Genomic DNA, 18996 nt, shown 5'->3' with positions numbered 1-18996 from the left:
GAAGCAGGGGTTCTCTCGGGAAACGTGGCCACAGCGCTTGCTCACTTTGTTACCCGGCGAGGCGGCCGACGTAGTCGCTCGCTTGAATAGAGAGGAGGCAGAGGATTTCGACAAAGTGAAATCGAGTCTGCTAAAGAAGTACAGGCTGTCAGCGGAGGCGTTCCGTCGGAAGTTTCGGGAAAATGAGAAAGGCAGAAGTGAGTCATACACAGAGTTTGCGTACAGGCTTATGTCAAACATGCAGGAGTGGCTCAAAGAAGAGAAAGCGTTTGGTGACCACGAGAAAGTTCTGCAGTGCTTCGGGCTGGAACAGTTTTATAGTCGGTTACCTGAGAACGTGCGGTACTGGGTCTTGGAAAGGCCAGACGTTTGTACGGTGGCTAAAGCCGCTGAGCTAGCCGAGGAGTTTGTGACGCGTCGGGCTCGCGGAGCTAAGGACGGTCAAAAGGGTGAATTTGGCTCGAAGTTTGAGAGGCCGAAATTCACGCCCATGAGATTAAAGGGGGACACACGTAGTGCGGATGCGAGTGAAAGCAGTCCGACAGAACGTAAGGAGACGGCGGCAGCCAAACGCAGAAAGCGGTTCGAGATGAGGCGAGCGCGCGTGTGTTATACGTGCCAGAAGCCGGGTCACTTTTCGGCGCAGTGTCCGGAAACAACACCAAAAGTTGTGTTTTTGTCAATATGCAGCACTGACGAGAACATGAAGCTTCTCGAGCCTTACATGCGAGACCTCCTCGTGAACGGGAAAGAGTGCCGAGTGCTTCGCGATTCCGCAGCTACAATGGATGTAGTTCACCCGTCTTACGAAGAACCTCATATGTTCACGGGAGAGTGCGCATGGATCAAGCAAGCCGTGGAAGCTCATAGCGTGTGTCTGCCGGTAGCAAAAGTGCTTATTGAAGGACCTTTCGGAGCGCTTGAGACGGAGGCGGCAGTGTCATCTATGCTGCCCCCACAGTACCCGTACCTATTTTCGAACAGGTCCGATCACCTCCTGCGCGAGAAGGGGCTTTTGTTTGGTGAGGCTAGCGTTCAGGCATTAACCAGATCGAAGGTTCGGGAGCTCGCTGCAAAGGCGGTAGTTGCGGGGCCGACGTTATCAAACAATGAAAAAGGGTCAGAGGCGCAGCAAGCCGATATTCAGAGCACGCCTGAACTGAATAAAATTGAGTATGTAACATTAAAGGCACCAGATACTGGAGAGGAAAATCCCGATGCGGGAAAGTTAGAAGAGCTATCTGCAGATTTACTCATCGCGCCTACGTCAGATGGACTTAATAGGTTGCTAAAAGTCAGCCGGTCGGCTTTGATAGCCGAGCAAAAAAAGGATGGCAGCCTAGAAAACATACGCTGCAATGTCAAGGAAGGTATCGCCAGGAAAAATGTGCATTTTGTGGAAAGAGGTGGAGTCCTGTACCGGAAGTATCTAGACCGCAGAGGAGTGGAGTTCGATCAGCTGATCGTTCCTCACTGCTATCGTCGGGATCTGTTGCGCTTGACGCATGGGGGTTCGTGGTCCGGACACCTTGGAGTTAAGAAAACTAAGGACCGTCTCTTGCAAGAGTACTATTGGCCAGGGTGTTTTCGGGACGCAGACCATTTCGTGAGGACATGTGACACCTGTCAGCGGGTGGGCAAACCAGGGGACAAATCGAGGGCGCCGTTGAAGTTGGTACCTATCATTACGGAGCCTTTTAGACGGCTCGTTATTGATACAGTGGGACCTCTGCCGGTAACAGCCACGGGGTACAGACACATTTTGACTGTGATCTGCCCAGCGAAAAAGTTCCCTGAAGCAGTGCCGCTTAAAGAACTCAGCTCAGTTGAGATAGTCAATGCACTACTGTCCATATTTGCGCGAGTTGGTTTTCCTGCGGAAATCCAATCAGATCAGGGCACAGTGTTTACTAGCGCTTTGACGACAACTTTTCTCGAAAGGTGTGGGGTAAAGCTGCTACACAGCTCAGTGTACCACCCACAGTCGAATTCCCTTGAGAAGCTCCACTCCGTCATGAAGCGCGTGTTGAGAGCATTGTGTTTTGAACATCAAACTGACTGGGAGCTGTGTCTGCCTGGGGTGATGTTTGCATTACGGACTGCGCCGCATGCGGCTACGGGGTTTTCGCCAGCTGAGCTGGTGTACGGTCGCTCGCTTCGGTCTCCGCTTCGCATGCTTCGAGAATCGTGGGAAGGCAGGGGCGACGACCCAGTCGTGGTGGAGTACGTGCTTAAGCTCCTCGAACGCTTAAGAAGGGCACAGGGGTTGTCAGGTGAAGCAATGGCAAAGGCCCAGCAGAGGGCCAAGGTTTATTATGATCGGACCGCCAGGGCCCGTCGTTTTGAGGTGGGCGATGAGGTCATGATATTGCGCACATCGCTAAACAACAAACTAGACGTGCAGTGGGAGGGCCCAGCACGAATTGTTCAGAAACTGTCGGACGTTAACTACGTGGTAAGTCTGCCAGGAAAGCGGAAAGCACAGCAAGTTTACCACTGTAATCTGCTCAAACCTTATAGACAAAGGGAAGCAGTGGTGTGCATGATGGTAAACGTTCCTGAAGAGCTTCCGGTCGAGCTTCCGGGACTAGGCTCAGTGACGAACAGGGAAGACACCGGTCAAGTCATTAGTGACCTTATCAGTAAAGCACCGCTGTCGCCCGAGCAGAAAACCGAACTACACCAGCTCTTACAAGAGTTTCAAGGTCTGTTCTCTGAGAGGCCTGGTAGGACTTCTGTCCTTACTCATGACATAGAACTTACCTCCCCAGAGCCAGTACGATCCAAGGCGTATCGGGTGTCACCCCGCCAGAACGATATTATGGAGGCTGAGGTAAAGAAAATGCTACAGCTCGGTGTTATTGAGGCAGGTGAGAGTGATTATACCTCCCCTTTGATTTTAGTTGAGGTACCGGGCAAGGAACCTCGTCCTTGCGTCGACTACCGCAGGCTTAATTCCATCACTAAGGATCAAATTTATCCGATCCCTAACATCGAGGAGCGCCTTGAGAAAGTTAGTAGCGCTCAGTTTATTTCCACCCTAGATCTTGTCAGGGGTTATTGGCAGGTTCCACTTACAGAAGAGGCTAGTAGGTATGCGGCGTTCATTTCCCCAATGGGAACATTCCGTCCTAAAGTGTTGAGTTTTGGTTTGAAGAACGCGCCATACTGTTTTTCAAGCCTCATGGATAAAGTGTTGCGGGGACAGCAAGAATTCGCTTTACCGTATCTAGACGACGTAGCGATATTCTCCGCATCCTGGTCTGAGCATATGGCACACTTGCGGGCAGTGCTAACCCGCCTGCGCGAAGCGGGCTTGACAGTCAAGGCTCCCAAGTGCCAGTTAGCACAGGCCGAGGTTGTCTACCTCGGTCACGTGATTGGTCAGGGTCGTCGCCGCCCCTCTGAAATAAAGGTGGCCGCTGTGCGAGACTTCCCGCAACCGCGCACGAAGACCGATATTCGGTCGTTCTTAGGTGTCGCCGGCTACTATCAGAGGTACATCCCCAGGTACTCTGATATCGCGGCTCCCCTGACGGATGCTCTAAGAAAAACAGAGCCCCAAACAGTCGTCTGGGGCGAGACAAAGGAAAGAGCTTTTAGCGCCCTAAAGAGTGCCCTAACAAGCCAGCCTGTGCTACGATCGCCAGACTATACAAAAGGGTTCGTTGTTCAGTGCGATGCTAGTGAGCGAGGCATGGGCGTTGTACTGTGCCAACGGGAAAATGGAGAAGTAGAACACCCCGTCCTGTATGCTAGTCGTAAGCTGACCAGTCGTGAGCAGGCGTATAGCGCCACCGAGAAAGAGTGTGCGTGTCTCGTGTGGGCTGTTCAGAAATTGTCATGCTATCTAGCCGGCTCGAGGTTTATCATTGAGACGGATCACTGCCCTCTCCAATGGCTGCAGACCATCTCTCCCAAAAATGGCCGCCTCCTGCGCTGGAGCCTCGCTTTGCAACAATATTCCTTTGAGGTGCGTTACAAAAAGGGGAGTCTCAACGGTAACGCCGATGGCTTAAGTCGAAGCCCCTAACGTAGGAATCAGCCTCAAAATTGTTTGTTACTGATGTTTTTCTTCCTGAGGCAGGATTTTTTAACATATTGCTTTTGTTTAGTGTTTCAAAGTGATGATACGCTTTCTAGTGCAATTTTCCAATTTGTGGACGCGTTCTGAGTGATGCTAGACTACTGTAAGGAACTAGGTTGTGGTATAAAAGGGGAAAGAGCCTGGCAGGGCTTAGAAAGGGTTGTGCCGTGCTTGCTGACTGAGCGGTTGAGTTTCAGCGTAGTTCTAACGCTTGCCGGGAACGAGAACAAAAATGTGAACTCTCCCGAAGTCACTTTGCAGTGTCCCGTGCGAACCTGAACGAGAGAACGAGGCCTTCTCTGTGCGCTGCGCTCAAGAAACGTCGAGGGACGCCCGACTTCGGTTATGAGCATCATCGAGCGACACCCCTCCGGACAGCGGATGCAGTCCCCTGTCCATCGGGATCTCCTTCCCCCGGCGGGGCGGTCTGTTACGTTTCGCCTACGACGCGCGGTTTAGCCGGCGCGACTGCAACAAAGCGGCAGACATTTTGGCCCGTTCGGCGTCGCCGCTACGCCTCCCCGCCAAGCGCGTCCAGGCATGTTCCGATGCCACGTGTCTTCATGTGCGTGTGTGAGTGTATGTGCCATTGTGCCCGACCGGCGGCGACACGACAGTAGGGGTCACCTTCTCCTCCTTGTGCCCGACCGGCGGCGATACGACTGTAGGAGTCACCTTCTCCTCCCCATTGTGCCCGACCGGCGGCGATACGACAGTAGGAGTCACCTTCTCCTCCCCATTGTGCCCGACCGGCGGCGATACGACAGTAGGAGTCACCTTCTCCTCCCCATTGTGCCCGACCGGCGGCGGTACGACAGTAGGAGTCACCTTCTCCTCCCCATTGTGCCCGACCGGCGGCGATACGGCAGTGTGAGTCACCTTCTCCTCCCCATTGTGCCCGACCGGAGGCGACACGACAGTGTGAGCCAGCTGCTCCTCCCCATTGTGCCCGACCGGCGGCGACACGACAGTATGCGTCACCTTATCCCATTGTACAATCACGTGCTCGTCTATTGAGGGGTTCCTTCTTGCCCTCAACTGCGAGAGTATAAAAGCAGCTGCCCCCGGACGCCAAAAGGGAGGGCTCCGATTTCTTCTGTTGAGTAAAGTGCTCTCCCGTCTCTCTACTTCGGTCAACCTGACCGCCAACTCTTTGCGATGTTAAAATAAACAAGTTGTTTTGTTGTTACCAGTCGACTCACGCTTTGCCGGGACCTTCGGATGCTTCCAGTTGTACCCCAGGCCGCCAGGCCAACGCTACCCTTGGGGCTTGCGACCCAGGTGCAACAACGGGCGTCAGCGCCGAGTTCCCAACAGGTCGTACCATCGGTGCGACCACAACAGCATGAAATATTCGAAAACAAATTGACGACGTTCTTTATTTAAACTACGGAGTTAATGCTATCGTAGAAAATTAATTACGATAGCCTCGACGTTTGCCATGTCAAATTTAGTAAGTGAGGTAACGTAACCTTTCAAGATCCATCGGGAAATTCAAGCTTGAAATCCGACAAGAAAATGCAACTGATCGGTAACGCGTTTAGTACAACCTTGAAACCTCCGGTAGTTTGCTCTCTTGTCATTTGCCCTCGCCGAGGTTTGAATTACTTAAGTTGCTCCGTACGCGGCGATTTTTGCATCATACATAACAAAATAGGATTGTGCCGGCACCAAAAGGCCATGTCGTCTCGTGGGTATCGAACACCTGCTAGTATGAGAATTCGCAAAGGTGCACGAAGCAAACGTGGAAATGATCTTCATTTGCAGCGTAGCGTGTCAGCTAATGCATAGAAATTGGAGAATGGAATCTGCGGTACAAGTTTTTTATTCTCCCTTTGCGTACGTACGGAATTCGGCAATTCTCCCTTTGCGTACGTACCGAATTCGGCAATCCACGTCTCCGCGCATTGCAATTGTTGATCGAGACGCCATTTCCGAAAACGAACCGGCGAAATAGCTGTCCGTGCAATTTCGACGGAAAATCGCAGCGACCGCTGCGACTGCGATCCCCCGAAAATCGGGGGATCGGCATTGCGACTGCGATTTTCGTCGCAAGCGACAGAAACAGCACTTCCGGTGTGACGAACATCGCTTCATGTGAAACAGGTTTTCTTGTGAATACGGACCCGTAGTTCTTGCTGTGTTGTTAGCCTCGTGCCGCCCACCTAAAGGCTCTCACATGGTTGGTCCGTTTTGTGTATAAATAGGAAAGGTCGTTGTTTCTGATATATTCTTTCGCGTTATCCGTTAACTGCTCATTCTTCAGCACCTTGGCATGGCGATATTATACCCCATTTAGCAGAGGTAACTAGAAACCGTGGTGGGGGGGGGGGAGGGGGAGAGTTCACATTCACTATAAGTGTATTCTATGACTGTGTGATGGTTTAGCGTTGAGCAAAGTGTAAATCTCATTATACACCGGCTAAGTGCTGTTGAATTTTTGACACTGTATATTATAACGCGCTTTGCTGACTAGCGGTGCTGGTGAGACGTAAACTCTGCATTTAGATGCAAACTAATAGTTGAGGGTGTTGTTTAGCTGCTCCTGCGCAGTTGCTTCTAATTACCACTGCAGATCATGCATCCACTTTGGCCTTAGCAGATTCCTTCAGATTTAGAAAATGTCTGTGTGTGGGTAGGCGGGGGCGGAAAGGGGGGGGGCAGCTACAACTGCCCCACTCAAGAGCACCGAATAGACTGAGTGGTGCCTGAGAAGTACGTAAGTGGTCAGCAAGAGCAGTAAATATTACTCTAGAATGCGGCAAATATTGCTTACTCTTGACAGCGCAAAAAGAAGCATTAGGCACAGCTGGCAGTGCGGTCAAGGTCATCACGCCGCTATAGACGAGGAACGAAACAGTGCGTGAAAACAACGAGGGATAAAGAGAACGCGACAGATCGTTGTGTCCTGCTTATTCGTCATCCTCGTGACGCACTCTTTTATTGTCACCAAGAAGGCCGGCGACAGTTTAGTTTCGTTTTTTTTTGTGTGTGTTTGTGAACGGGAGAAGCAATCAGGTATGGTGTTTAAACAAGAATTTGCCCAACCTATACACTTCTATGACACTGAGCATTCCTCCATTCCTTTGCAGTGCAGTGGCCCCGACGAAAGAAGCGACCCAGGGCGAAACGTCCTTCTCAAGGATATGCCCGAGGGCATCGTTTGTCATTTTGCAGCGAATATCTGTCCTCTCATACGCGACAGGTTCGTTCATCGTTTTGCTACGAGCGTGACACCGAGCCGCGCTTCACCCTCTGCCTCTGTGTCACTTTGTTTTCATTGCGATTCGCATCGCTTTTTTTTTTTTTCGTTTCTTTACTTTTCTCGCATAGCCCCTCACAAAACGACGCTCTTCGTTTGGCCTGTGTTTCCCCCCTCTGTCTCGTGCCGCTGGCATCTCTTCCGGTACGGGGCTGCCATGTATGGCTCGTGCCTGGCGTTCCGCGGGCCGGAGCACAAAAGTGACAGACGCCCCCATAGCTCCGTTGTCGGCGTGGACAGTGTTTTTCAACACGCCGTGCGGCTATTTGGGAGGCAGGGAGGGTGTCCTTGACTGCGGTTGTTGGTCCGTCGACACGCGCAGGGTGGTCGGGGGCGGGCGGGCAGGCCATCGCCAGACGCCCCGAAGGTTTCGGGAGGCGATGAATAGGAAAAGAAGGAGTGTCGGATTTTCACAACCCCAAGTGGCGATGGTGCTTCTGGCGTCGTTCTTCGCTAGGCGCAGATGTTCCGCGCGGCGTGTTCTTTTCTCTCAGCATAGCCGGGATTGTTAGAGAAACTCCCTCAAACTTTCTCGGCAACCCTCCTCCTACCATATTTTTTTACTTTCTTTCTCGCGAACAGAACCTATGTACAAATAAAATAGCATAAACGACCACCGCGTTTTCCCGAAGGACAGCACGAGCGGTGAACGGCACTGCTACCACACCAGAATCTCTGGAAACCGAAAGGAGACAGTGAGAGAAAGAAGTATAGAACGATGGGAAACGACAGCAAGATAACTACCCCAATTTGCTTTTACTCTTTTTCTCTTAGTCTCTTTCTTCTGTGGTGGCCTTCTATCCGGAGTGCCGTGCCTGAATCTTCTGGCTCTGGCGCCTCCCAAGCCCCGAAGAGACCTGCTGCTTGCCCCCTCCATAGTTGAGCCTGTTCAAGCGATGCGATCTGAATTGTTTCTTTTTTTTTTTACGCGGCCCAGGCGCTTGGGCAACGCGATCAACGCGGCAGTCACGGTTCCCACAATCGCCGCCAGATTCCTGGAAGTAACACTATACCGACGCGCGCTTTCGCACCATGGACCGCGCGTGCTCGCCAGGGCGAAAGAAAAGGGAGGCGCAATACGAGAACGGCAGCCTCGTTTACCGACGTGCGTGCGTATTGGTTTGTTTTGGCCACGTGACGGTGCGCGTCCACTGAAGCATTGTTGGCGGGAAGACGAGGATCCGTGCGCGGGGCTGCGTCGAACAGAGGGGACCACGTTGACAAGTGCCGTAGCCGAGATCGCAGATGAAAGAGCGCTTAGTTTTGTGATTATTGCACAGTGTTGGTGAACTGCGTTGGTGTTTGGACCCCACGTCTGGAGAGACGCGTCGTCACCCCCTGATCGCGGAGCGTATAGTTGTCGCCTTACGGCCATCACGAGAAAATGGTGAGTTGATAACTGCTATGCGCAGCGCGGTATCCACGCGAATGCTCTTCAACTGGGAGCATGAGTTTCGTGGTTTGGGCCCATCACAAGTTCTTTCCTTGACATGGTGGCAAAATTAGACACTTCACTGCAGGCAAACTACAATGAGGGGAAAAACAGCGTGCGTAATCTTGTGTGCCCTGGAATTCCTTCTCGTGTAGTGTGGTATCTTTTTTTTCTCGCCTTGCTCGAAAACCGCACAAGAAGACGCGTGCTTTGTCACGAGCATCTCTAGATTCCTGCACCATGGCCCCACTCTTAACAAGCTTACAAAGCGACACGGGCATTACTGCTGTTCATGAAATCGACTGGCCTCAGTGACCGACTGTAGGCGAGAAGTGATTGAAAACTGCACGTGTTCGCATAGATAGTATTTTCCTCCCTCCCTCTCCTTTGGTTATTTCATCCTTTAACCCCCTTCCCTCCATGGGGGGGGGGGGGCAGTAAACAACGTGCGTCCTGGTTGACCTCCCTACCTTTTAATCTTTTCTTCCTCCTCCTCACGGGATCGCCAATATAGTCTAATCATTCAGGAATCTTAAAAAAATACACGTAAGTAAGAAATATCTCGGATGCGCACCATGAATGCGAACGCCTTCTGCCAGATTGACACATTTGATCATTAAAAAAAAGCGCGATAAAAAATAAATGCCCCTCCTACGCGCATGTTGGAATGTATGTGAAGTGAAGCTTCGTTGAATCGGTTAACGCGGGACCCTCACAGTGATGTCTCGAGCACGAAGGCGATGTTTGGTGTTTCTGGAGGGCATAATTGTGAGAAGCGTATGAATAGAAAAGCACGACGGGGTGAAAGACAGATGTGTAATTTTGACTCGTCGTTCGCCGGTTTCGTTTCGCGTGTGCGGTCTAGTTGAAACTCGCGCACGCGCTCATGCTCTCGCGCACATCTGCTACAGGTGAAGTGCCATTGGTCTCAGGGAGCTGGTTGGCGTTGGCACGAGAGAAGCCCGCGTGAGGAGTACTGATTAGATAGAGCATCGGGCATGTTGAATTGAATTCTGGGGTTTTACGTGCCGAAAGCACGATTTGATTATGAGGCACGCAGTAGTGGCCAGGGACTCCGGATTAATTTTGATCAGCGGGAGGCCTTTGACGTGCCCCCGATGCACTGGACGTGGGCCCCATCTGTGCTACACCTACAGATGCGGTTCTGCGCGAAATTCTGCAATGGATACAGCAAACGGTACCTAAATAGCCTCACTGCAGCAAATATACGCCTTCAAAGTGTAATTCATTTATAAAAACTAAGCTTTTTATGCCTTCATCCCCAGTGTTTGGCTCATCTGCTCGGTCCGTTTCTCGCCACGTTAGGGGGGCTGATCCTGGAGATGGTGGAACATTAAATATGAGCCGATTTCTGAAACAGCGTTTACCGTGAGCGCGTGTTCGGGGCCTGCGCATCTAGCCGTCTTGTTGTGGCAGGCATGAAATCTCTATGCGGAAAAACGCGGTGCCGAAGATCTTATATCATCTTAGCATCTTCACCCAAGCTTCGCTTCACATATATTAGAACCTGCGGGCTGAATCTGCTGATATTTTTTTCTGAGTGCGAGCAATTCGAAAATACAGCAGCTGCAGCGACCACCGTTAACCGAAGGGTCACTAAGAAAGCTTTTCTTTAATATGAAGAAAGATAACTTAATTTCTTGCAGCCTAAAGGAATAGATCGTGGACTATATTACGGAGCAGCACAGTACCCTTAATTAGGCTGCGCAGCATGTCGGGTAGGAACTGAAACATTTTTTTTCATAACTTCAAGAGTTCGAGTTGTACATCGTCATCGCTGTCATTGCTATAACTGAAAGATCTAGAGAAATAAGAAAGAAAAGGGAAAGGAGGTAGTCGCGCGGTACAGTGTGGTTACGAGTTAGATTTAATATAGTATCTTTTCTTTCTGTTCAGAGGACGGCTGTATAATGCACGAGTCACCCTTATTTTCGCGTTATATAACGTGGGCCAACGATCGAAATGACAGGTTGGGCCAGTTGACGGCGCATCGCAGTCCCTAGCGGACAATATAAAAAAGGTGAGAGAAACATGAACACTGTATACTTCCAAGTATATTTTGTCTATAAAGAGCTTGAATTTACATTTGCTTCCACAAAATATCAGAAAAGAAGCTTGAGAAATATTGACAATTGTCTACTAAGGCCTACACGCTGTTTGACTCAGCTGTGCCTTCGTTCTTGCTTAATTTTGACTACTTCCTTTTCCTAGCTCATGCGCATCTACCCATGGCCTTTCCGTTTGCAAAGAATGCTTAGGCTTTAATAGACAAAGGTCAGATTTTCTCACCGCATCCGGCCCCTTCAATGCAATCGTACCAATTGCTCCGGAACGCCGTATATGCCCTGCATTAGGAAAGCGGGGCACGAGTGCGCCGCAACGCTCGCCTCAACGCCATGTCACAGTCGCCGTCGCTTTCGCAACCTCCATGGAGCAAACTTTCGCGACAAATCTGACGTGACGTAAAATCCAGCGCGAAGCACCCCGAGTACTCGTCACACGACATTCCGTGTAATCGAGAGCGGGCTAACGCCGCCGACCGTGCGGTCGACGCAGCCCGCAATATGTCAGTGTGGCCAGACGAGCTAGATTACGAAAGCGACGTCGACGAGCGAAAGCGGAAGGCAAAAATGCACCGAAACCAATTTCTTTTACACGAAAAATAAGGCAACTGACGTGAAAAAAGTGCGTATGTAAGTTTTCGCTGTTACACGGGACATATTTAGGTTCCTACGTTTTTTTTTTTTAACGCGACACGTCGGTATTTAGCCGGTACTACCCATCGTCTGTGACGCAGCGTTTCTTTACGGCTCGCTCTGTTCATGCGCAGCTGAATTTTCCTCCCGTTTGCGTCCGCCTTCGAGTCTGCCCTGCAATAGAGGAAACATGGAAAGCTATTTATGTTACGACGGACATGGCAATCATAGCCAAGCGTCACCAACCAAAACTCCTTCTGACGGACGACCGATGAAAGCCAACGTCTGTGCTATGGTCCGGTTGGTCCAGGCTCTTCGCCGCGCGCAACCACCTCCGGCGGCGGCGGCGCCAGTTTTTTTACGTCGACCGACGGGCGGTCGGCGAAAGTTCGTCGCTGTTTCGCTCCATGGAGGTTGGCCTTCTCCCCTGCGTTCTCAATGCGCCTCGTTGAGGCCCAGTGAAAATGCACCAAGCGTCTCAACGCATTCGCTTGCCTGCGAGGTGCCCGTAACTCAAACGACGCTCAGCAGCGTTCAATTGGACACTGGGCCACCCCGAAATCTCAAGTTAGCCCACCCCCAAATTTAACTCGGTCCACCCCCAAATTTCAGTTGGCCCCCGTCCCAATTTCACTTTGGCCCACCCACATATTTAATTTGGGCCACCCTCAAATTATAAGCTGGCTTTGCACGTGACCTTTGCATCGGCAGATTAATTCCTGCAGCTGAATACGAAAATGAGCGAAGGTATCAAAGGAAGGTAATGGCTTTAGCCCCTCGGTTCATTCTAGTAGCGTGTTATTCACCGTCAGTTGCGGTCAGTCTCTCGACCTATATGTCAGTCGGCAGTGTGATTGTATGGACTCACCTTGATGCCTAAACGAGGTTGCCTAAACGAAGTTAATTGGCGGATGGTAGCCGCACGAGAAAACAATCAGAACATGAGCGCGAGCCGTCGACCGTTTCTCTCGCTTCGAACAGTTCATGTTTGCGTGCTGTTCCAACACACTGACCTGTTCTACCAAATGAAGAATCGTCCTTCAGCGCACAAACCTCAATTGCACATAGATCATTACACCAACACGAGGCGCATCATCTACATTTACGCTACCGTAACGATTAAATCTCTTAACTTTGCAAATTACGCATTTTTTTGCAGACACAAGGCGTTATAACTTTCGAGTGACAGGGCTGGGGAGCTCGCCAGAAAGCTTCACGCCCAGTGAGCGTGAATTCGAGGCAGCCTTCGGGGATTAGCTAGCTCGTCCAGACGCTTGTGGCTCAACACATGAGATGGCTAGACGCGCGGACGTACGCCCATAATTATATCTTTGGCAGTGCTGAGGAAACAATAGCCGAAGTCACAGCTGTTGCTTAGTTGTTTTTAAACACTAAGCATTACAAATGACAGCTGTTCTACGTCCCAGAGTGACACCTACGTTGGGTCTGAATGTAATGAGGACTGCCGAATAATTCTGACAACCTTGGCGGCTACGTCTCTCTGTACGCGGAAGCTTTAGGACTCTGCGCTTGTGCTCATCGCGCCTCCCCGACCAAGTATCAAACCACGTGGCCTCATACCCGGGGTGCAGGAAAAATATATTATCTTACGCCTTGTTCGCACCTCTGCATCAACAAAACGCGACAGCATGCATGTAAACCATGCACATAAACAAACACGAAAAGGAGGAGGAAACAAAAATGGAAAGAAAGAATGAAAGAGAGATATAAAAAAACCAAAGAAAATGGGCAGAGAGAGCGAAAGACATGGAATGTCTGCCTTAGGAGGTCGGAGTCGCATGCTTGGCGTTATGGCGGCATGACGACGCAACGGTAGTGATTGCGCAGTGGCGTGGTATGGTGGCTTATTTTGCGTCGCATGTCGCGCACCACAATAGGTGGGGTTGAGTTCAGCGCTGGCTCTTTCATAGTCTAGCGTTTCGCCGGCTCCTCTTACGAAATAGCGAGCGCGATAAACAAGCTCCTGCAGCCGGACAACCCGTGGCGGCGCCGTTCGATTAGCGCTCCCACGACCAAACTGCACCGTGCGCCAGCCGGCACCTGCGGCGGAAGTTTCGTTTTACACGAGATCCATTTCAGGAGCGCAGTCTCTCCCTTTCTGTCGGTCTCCTCCTCTGCTTGTTTTGCCGCATCCGTATTATGAACGTGGTTAAAATGGTGCGCCGACGGCTGGCACGGTGAGAACGATCCCAGCTCCTCGTCACGAATGAGTCAGCTGTTGCGCGACGACGTTGCTCGGATTGCGTCATACTATTTGGTTGCGCGTTTAAATTGGACACGTAGTTATAGTAAGCGTGGAGCTGCACGTGAGAGTCTGGTCGTGAAATGGAGGCGATGCTTTGTCTACAGCCTCCGCCAGCCAACGTCCTCCGAGGCAGATCCTCCCTTCCTTATGCGCCTACCTGCATATTGACTCTTGGGAATGTAGGTCCTCCTTTGTTGTCGGTCCTTTCGAAGAATTGTTTGGTTCGTGGCGGCTTTTACTGACGCCCTCGTGACCATCGCCCCTTGCCATCGGATTTCCACTCTACTCTCCCCCATACTCCCTGCGCGCTCGTCGACTAGAAACTGCCGCTTGCCCATCGCGTGGCGAGGGATTATTTCCCATGAGCCTTTCCCTTATATCTTTTTTTATGACAAGGCTTGAAAAAGTATCACGTGACTCTCCCTCCAACTGTATCTTTTTTCTTCCGCCATAGGCAGGAGCTGATGCTGACTGCGTTCACGGCGTGTCAACAAATAAGAAGGCATAAACGCCTGCTATAGTCTCTGCGCAGTGAAGTTTGTGGCGCCATCTGTAGCAGCGCTGCCGTGACAATGGGAAGGCCAAAGCGATGGGGGGACGTCATCGGAAGCGCGGAATTGGTTTGGTGGGGTTGGATTTTTATCAGCGTTGACAATGGCATCCTCCAAATGGACGAATTCTAGTGCGTCGATTGAACGTGTCCGCGAAAGGAAGAGAAACAAATGCCGGTACTGTTGCGTAAAAAAATGCCGCAGCCATGAAGGTGAGCTGGGCGTCAAGCTCTACAGATTTCCTGGCCGGCCGTGGGAGCAAGAACGACGAAAAAAAAATTGATTGCTGCTGTGCGAAGAGTAAAGTAAGTATTAATATAGTATTGTGCTTTACTAGTACCACATAAACGATATGATTTGCGTAAGTTGTAATCGTTTGAGATCGTGCAACTGCATTTGTGTTTTTTGCTCAACGGCTGTCGGTGGGAGCACGCTTTGCTCAGCATGCTTAATAGCGTAGCACGAAACATTACGCGGGAACTTATTCTTAAGCAAATGCCGTGTAGCTTTTGTAGGTTGCATGCCAATATTTCCTGCTTCGCTTCCTTGTGTGCCATATGGCAACTGTCGACTTATATTTTAAGTCGGCGCGATGAAACGGACTGGACTCCCAGCGAACCTTCACGGATATGTTCAAAACACTTCGTAAACGGGGAAAAAAGCGCCGTCGTTACGTATCCAGGCTACTGCCCGACATTATTTCCTGATGCTTACAAAGTTCGCCCATTTGATACAACAAGACGGCTGTCAAGATATGAAAGGTGAATTGCAGTAATGGTTTAATATCAACTAATTAATAACTTGCATTATCAATAAGGAGTTCTCACGAAAATAAACGTCATGATTTATGTCATTGTCTTGTGCGTTTTATGCGCTTTCAGATGGCATGAAAGAGCAGCATCTAGACCGGCACAGGTGAAGCCATACAGCACAAGCAGTGAGGATGAGATGGACATAGTGCCCGCTGATTAAAGTGAGGCCGCTGATGCACATGGAGCAGCCTCAGATTACCAAACATTTTTTGGACCTCCTTTGCGCTGCTGTGGAAATGCTGGAGGTGGAACATGCTAAGTAAGGTGTTGCCGATGAACTGTCTTATCTGTATGTGATGTTTAGTTGAAAAATCATCCAGTTTTTTATATCCCAAATCTTGTTATTACAAAAGACATATACCTGGAACATACACCTAGAAATGGCACAACACAAGGTGACACATTATTTGTCTTGTTCTGTGCCAGTTATATGAAGATGAACCAAGCAGGCCAACAGCAAGCCCTACACAAGTGTACCTGAACTGCACCGATTTTTACCAGGACTCAATCTCACTTATGTTTATAGAGTCGAAATCACTTAAGCAATGTTTCAGACAAAATGATTTTTAGAACATGCTCAGCTCAACTACATTAGAAGATATTTTATGATAGCTTGACAGAACGGCATCTGCATGGTATGCATCGAAGGTTTGAGTTCTATGAAAACGCAGTTCAATAATTTTATGTATTTGCCTCGACTGGGAGGCATGCTAAAGGGAACGAAACACTGAGTGCTCCTGCCGGAGGGCTACACGATGCAATGCTTATTAGGTAGGGTATTTTTCTTACTGTCCCACTATCGGAAGCTGACGCTGGTACTGTGAAGGCCGATTCTTTTCTTTTTACTGTCATATTTCAAATTTTCTATTTTTCTTGCTCGGTAACTTCTGCTAATTACTCACTTTGACCTGATGCAGGCTTTTCAAGCTGAAGATGTCGCCCCCACAGGAGCCATGTTCTCATTTATATGTTCATTAGAGGGGACTGACGTCGGAATCCAAATCTCTCACAAGATTGCTTGTGATGCAGGAGTGGAATGCAGCCATTGAACTGTCTCGCGTTGCAGTGGGGCACACCAGAGAACTACCTGCTTCATGCGATACGACAGTGTAAAATCGTCTGTCCCTGCTGTCAGAGATATGTGTGGCGTAACGCTAGATGTGCTTGCCCTTTTGCTCAGCTCGTTGCCTGCAACTGCTAAAGGGACGTCTGACATACCATTATGCAACAGCCTCCTGATTTTTCATATGAAGCTTAAGTTTGGGATCCGTTACTCACCTTTAGCTTTGCTATTTTCCAACAGCAAAAGTACTGCATCAAGCCACTTCAACAGTGTACTACGTACACTGTGCTGCGTCACTCGGACGGGGATATTCTATCCACCAACGCATGTCATAAGGGCCCCATTGTCTGATTGCTTGAAGCTTCACTATCCGAATCGTTCTATCATAATAGATTGCACCGAGGTCCGAAAAGAGCAGCCCCATACTGTGAAACAGCAGAGGGTGCTGTATTCAAATTACAACAGCGTTTTCGCGCACAAATTTCTTGTCGGGATAATGCCGTCTGTCGCGATCTGTTTTCGCTCTAAGGCATATGGAGGAAGATGCTCAGATGATTTCATCCTTGTGGATTCGGGTTTTCTTGACCTGGTGGTACGGGGCGATATGATAATGTCTGACAAGGGCTTTCCAGGCATTCGTGCCGGTCTAGAGCAGGCAAACTCTGCCTGGGGATGCCTTCTTTCTTAAAGGGTCATCGCCAATTTACAGAAGCTGAAGTGCAAGAGACATATCACATAGCAGCGGTGAGAATTCATGTTGAACGTTTGATTCAAAGGATTAGGACTTGCAACATTCTCAATTCATGAGCGCCAACTGAGTATATTGTTGCGATGAGCAAAATCTTTCATGTATGTTGTGTACTTGCTAACTTCCTGCCGCCTAATAAAGAAGAGCCAGAAACACAAAACACTTAATAAAGCGGTACTCTTGTTGAAGTTTGATTTTGAATGGGTTAAGAGAAGTTAGTGTTCAGATCCGTTGATGTATTTAGATGTGTAACATTTTCGTGTCCAATTTTGTGATGAATAAATCAAGTTCAAATGATGTGTGCTTCTGTTGGCCGTTCTGTTAAACCCCCACGTGTGTCAGATTTAGTCTGTCTTCATCTTGCAATTGAACAGATAGTTTCAGCGCTTTCTATAAGATACCAGAGTGATCATGTAATGTGCAAACAATAGTTAAAATTTTAACAGTATTTAAAAGCATGACATAGCCGCAAGCAAGAAAGCACCATGCAGTACAGAGCTTTCATTCAAAGGCATATGGAGCAATAATGTTCTGATTCCTTTCTTAGTGTAGATTCTGGTTTCTGAAACCCAATACAATCAGGTGATGGCAGATAAGACTTTACAGAAATTAAGGCAAGTCTTGAGGTGCAGGCTGACCTCGTAATGGCCCCTTTTATAAAGCCCAGGGTCTGAAAGTGAAATACGATAGAAACAATTGTAGCATGTCCCTTAGGACATTACACTGCACGAAGAATGGGTGATAGAACGAATTAGGATATCCCCTTAGGTGCAAGTTCTGATCACTGAAAACTTAGTTTTGCATTTCATGCCTCATTAAAAGCATACAGCTGCTTAACAAATAATTTCCAATTCGGATTATTTTGTGACATTCATAAAGTGCAGACTCCATGCAAGAACTCTGTTTATATGCGATATTTGAGAACATCAATTAGATTTTGAAGTATTCTTCAACGGTACCTACCCAGCCACGTAACAGTACGCCCAATGTAAGGTATTGCGGAAAAAAAGAAAGGAAGCGAACCATCTAAAAGACAACTACACATAAAGAGAGAAGCCTGGTTGCTTGCTCTCTGACTCGTTTAACTAAAATGCTTTACTCGTACTATTCAAACTTCTAAACATAGGCGATATCAGAAATGCTTCAAAGTGTATGTGACACATTTTACTATCAAGTTAATTAGTGCTTATACAATTGCCTCACTAAATTGGTTTGTAAAATTGTGCATGCGGAGCGTGAACAAGCTATACAATATATACCTAGCTTATCCATACCCACATCTTATTCCAGCAAACGAATCTCTTCCATATGTGTTGTGTTTTCACAAATATCCGTCGAACTATTTTGCCTGTTGTACCAGCAACACAGGTACCTCCTACATTGACTGCAGGCACGCATGTGTGTCCAATTCTTTGTCGTCTCCAGGTTGCTGCATCTTCCCTGAAATATAATTCTCATAAGTATTACATTACGTAGTACAACACTGAAATACGGTATATGGTGTGGCTTCTGAACAAAAGCGCTAAGCACAAAAAAGAGTCGCCACCTTGGTGTTTCCGACGGTATGTACTGGTAAACTTGGTATATTTGCTGTTCTTTCGGGGTTGCACCTGTCAGGAAAATATCAAAAGAACCATTAAAACGGATTGTAGGCAGCAAAACTCAAAAGTATACTGCAAGGTTCAAATGAACTACGCACCTAATGGTTCAGAGTGGCCCTTTTGTAAGTATGCTTATCCCAAGAGGTTGCTTGACTCGTGTATGTATGAAACACCTTTGGATTAAGCGAACTGCACAAGGGTTTGGCATATTGCTTGGGCCACCTGTAGAATGTCTTTCATTCATAGCTGCTTTGCACACGTCATTGTTGCTGTTGTCAGTCTTCTCGTATATCTGTCGTTCAGCATTTTGTGGTGGAGGAATGCCAAGCAAAGGTACATTGCATTGCCCTACATCACGCTACGTATATTTTCCTCTGCTTAAATATCACTAGTAGCAGCCATATAAAATAGAAGTAATGTTTGTTCATGTAACTTGCGGCGGCAGCGCCGTGCTTGC

At 49.0% G+C, this 18996-nt stretch overlaps 1 long non-coding RNA gene across 1 annotated transcript; it reads left to right on the top strand.

Annotated features, from left to right (window-relative positions):
• Window positions 1-14236: 14236 nt before the first annotated feature.
• On the top strand, window positions 14237-17323 carry LOC142575921 (uncharacterized). Its single transcript, XR_012826736.1, has 3 exons — window positions 14237-14620; window positions 15197-15386; window positions 16045-17323. It is a non-coding gene; the product is annotated as an uncharacterized LOC142575921 (long non-coding RNA).
• Window positions 17324-18996: the final 1673 nt, after the last annotated feature.

The sequence above is a fragment of the Dermacentor variabilis genome, chromosome 3 (genome assembly GCF_050947875.1).
Source record: "Dermacentor variabilis isolate Ectoservices chromosome 3, ASM5094787v1, whole genome shotgun sequence".
NCBI classification, from domain to species: Eukaryota; Metazoa; Arthropoda; class Arachnida; order Ixodida; family Ixodidae; genus Dermacentor; species Dermacentor variabilis.
The sequence above is the reverse complement of the archived record's forward strand: the minus strand, read 5'-3'. Positions and strand labels throughout refer to the sequence as shown.